The sequence below is a fragment of the Heloderma suspectum genome, chromosome 2 (genome assembly GCF_057233095.1).
Source record: "Heloderma suspectum isolate Gila_16-S chromosome 2, 16-S_ref, whole genome shotgun sequence".
Classification (NCBI taxonomy): Eukaryota; Metazoa; Chordata; class Lepidosauria; order Squamata; family Helodermatidae; genus Heloderma; species Heloderma suspectum.
This window is the reverse complement of record NC_139459.1, coordinates 340,166,744-340,170,176: the sequence shown is the minus strand read 5'-3', so window position 1 is coordinate 340,170,176 and position 3,433 is coordinate 340,166,744.

Genomic DNA, 3,433 nt, shown 5'->3' with positions numbered 1-3,433 from the left:
GTCTCCCACTGCTGCAGGAGGGAAGTAACGCCATGGATTCAAATCTCGCCAGGAAGTGATCTGACCATGACAATGGGGTTACTTGGACACACACACACACCTTTTCAGATTACTCATCTCACATCTTAGAGCAAAAACCAACTCAAGGGTATGCCCTGCTTCATGTGTTGGGCGGATGACAAACTGAGAAAGCCCCATGGTTGTCATGGAGGCCTGAAGTCCTGAGCTGGAACTCCAGAGACAGCCTCAGCATGGAAGTTGAAGTCACCCAGAACTGCCGTCCTGGGTTCCTCCAACACCACACTCGAGACCACCTCTGCCAGCTTGGTCAGGGAGGCTGTTGAGCAGGAGGGTGGACGGTACACCAGCAGCATCCCCAATCTGTCTCTATGGCCCAAAACCAGGTGTAGCCCCTCAAGGCATGCTCCAAGGAGGAGTGGTTTCCTGGTGATAGAGATGAAGTTCTATGAACCATGGCGACTCCCCACCACCCTGGCCCTCCAAGCTATGTTGGTGCTGCACTGACTGCCCAGGCTGGCAGAGGTGAGTCAAGTCAACCCCACCCAGCTCACCCACCCAGGTCTCAGTAATACACACCAGATGGGCCTTCTCATCCATCCGCACGTGGATGAGTGTGGTTTTATTGCGGACTGTGTTTCCCACACACCGATGCCTCTGGGAAGCCCGCAAGTAGTGATATGACAGCATTTCCAAGCAGCCTCCTTCATGGTTGCTACATCCAGCTGCCTGTTGTTTCCTCTGCTTAATGCTTATGCTTACTGTTATGTATCCTAGAGGCTGGGGGGTACTGTGGCTTAGTTATTGTTATGAACCTTGTCAGCTCCTGTACAGCTGGGAGTAACAACAGTGGGGGGAGCTTCTGCTAGGGGTCACTGCTGTGTGTGCTGAAATAAAGAACAGTTATGTTTGAGGCCCTGCTGATTCTGCAGTCATTCCTCCTACCTATATAACACTTACTTAAAAGGTTCCTGGTACTAGTGACATCTTCTTCATTAGATTACTCCACTTCAGCATGTTATGCTTTCTGTAGGTTTCCAAATACAGGACTTACTGGTGAGCTGATGGTGCAAGAAAGAGCTGCTGAGTACACGGTTTGCATGCAAAAGGTCTCTGATGCAATCCCTGACATATCAAGGTAAGGTTGCTACAGTCTCCAATCTGAACCTCTAGACAGCTGCTGCCAGTCAGTGTATTAAGCAAGATTTACTGGTATAATGAGGCAACTTCCTAATCCTATTCCTATGCATCATTTCTCAAAAACAAGTCCCACTGAGTTCAATGAGGCATACACCCAGGTAAGGCCACATACTCATACAACTGGCTAGAGTGAAATAAAGTACTTTTTGCTGTAAGATTCATTCACACACACGATTCACACTTAATGCATAAATAGAAAAGAAAGGGTTTGACTTACAATGATTCTGCTGGCAGAGGCTCTGTTCCTTCTCCCAGTAAAAAGAAAAAAAATTCTTTTGGAGTCAGGATAGAAGGCAGGAACCTTGCCCATCAGTAAACCTTTCATACCCTTAAGTCCTGTGCCAACCCTTTATCTAATTCCATATTGGGTATCCATTATGCTATAAGCTTACTGATTGATTATTATTAGGTGGTCTAGCTTCACTTAAGTCCCTTACTCTAAATCTAAGTGCCTCCCTTCTGAACATGTCATTATTGATGTTTTGACTAATTCTAGAGAAACTCAGAACGTCTCTAACTTCTTAAGCAACCTGTCTCTTGTACCTTGGGGGTTGGCAACATATCTAAAAAAGGTACATTAACCGCAACCTGTCTCTTAAACCTCTCTCTTTTCCGAAGTAGAAATGACTCTACTATCCTATACAAATACTTCCTGCAATTTTACTCTGACACAAACAAGGCTTACTGAACTAGTGTTTTACCAGGCCTAGTAATCTGTGGTTCTCTTAGCTATCCTAGTCTATACCTATCTTATATTATCTATGCTGGTCTTATAGGTAAGCAAAAATGTTACGGCAGGTTCATATAGCTGTTTGCCTTAAAAAAAAGCGGTTACACTGCCTTATAAGCTTCCAACAATTCCACTGATGGAAGCAGTTAGGCCAGGAAACCCTGTGGAGCAGATTTTCAGGTGGTGTGCATGGCTCCAGGAGGGAGGAGAGAGGGAGACAGTCCCATTGGACTAGCAGATTTCTGCTACCCTAATGTTGGCTTTAACCCACATTGTTAACCTTCCTTCCATCCTGTGGCCCTCCAGATTTTGTTGGACTGCAATTCCCATCATCCCTAGCCAGCATAGCCAATGGTCAGGGGTGATGGGAGTTGCAGTCCAACGACATCTGGAGAGCCACAAGTTGCTCACCCCTGCCCTAAAGAGGCAATCAATTGTCCGAGGAAGGAGTAGAGGAGCAGACAAGGGATGGACATGGGGAAGGAATTAAGGATGTGGCTATTACATATTTGGCGTAGGTTGTTAGGCATCATGGTTGCACCAGGCAGAAATCTTCATTTAGCAGGTGCATAATTTCTACACTTGTGTGTACTGGATATACTCTACACTTTAGAATTTTGTAGTAATGTAGGAATTAATGTACAGTTTTCTGCCACAAGATGGGATGATGGCCACCCTCTGGCTTACATGGGTTTTTGTTTTGTTTTTTAAGGGTGCAGTCCTATGACTTCTGCCCTTGATGCTCGTAAACCTCTGAACTCAGACGCTTTCGAGCATCCAGTGCAGAGCAGGAAGAGTGGCGGTGTTCGCCGCGTCCACCGCTCCTCCCGCTCTACATTTTCGCTAGACAGGGTTTTTCTCCCATCTAGCTGGGGCGTTTTGGAGGGGGAGGGAAGGAGTCCGGAGAGGCTTCAGGAGAACTCATATCCCAGCCTCTCCAGTCTCCTCCCCTCCCCACCCACCAGAATGTCCCCTTTACCCTGTCTCTGAGTTCAGGTTCCCAACCTCAGAGAGGCAGCTGGAGTGGTTCTTCCTGTGCCAGCTGCAAGGGGGAGGGGGCAGACCATGGATTCCCAGATCTGAGGTCCGAGCCTTGTCTCCAACCTTGGATCCAGGAATCCGAAGTATCCTGTGGCCCTCCAGATGCTGTCTAGGGGCCATAGGAGAGCTCCTCCAGGATCAGAAAGTCATGGAGGACAGCTATGGCTTATAGCCAAATGAAACCTCCATATTAAGAGGCAGTATATCACCATGTCCTGGGTGCTGGAGAGAGATGTCAGGTTAGGGCTGTAACCTTCATGCCCTACTTGTGAACTTCCTAGATGAGTAAATGCAAGCAACACAGCCTATTGAGGTTTTCCTTTATTCATTACTGAATACATAATTAGAATGGGAGGAGAAGTGGAAAGAGTTGGAGAGGAAATTATGGAATGACAGCTTTCTTCACTGTCCTTCCTGTTCTATTTGCATATGAGTTGTTTTAAA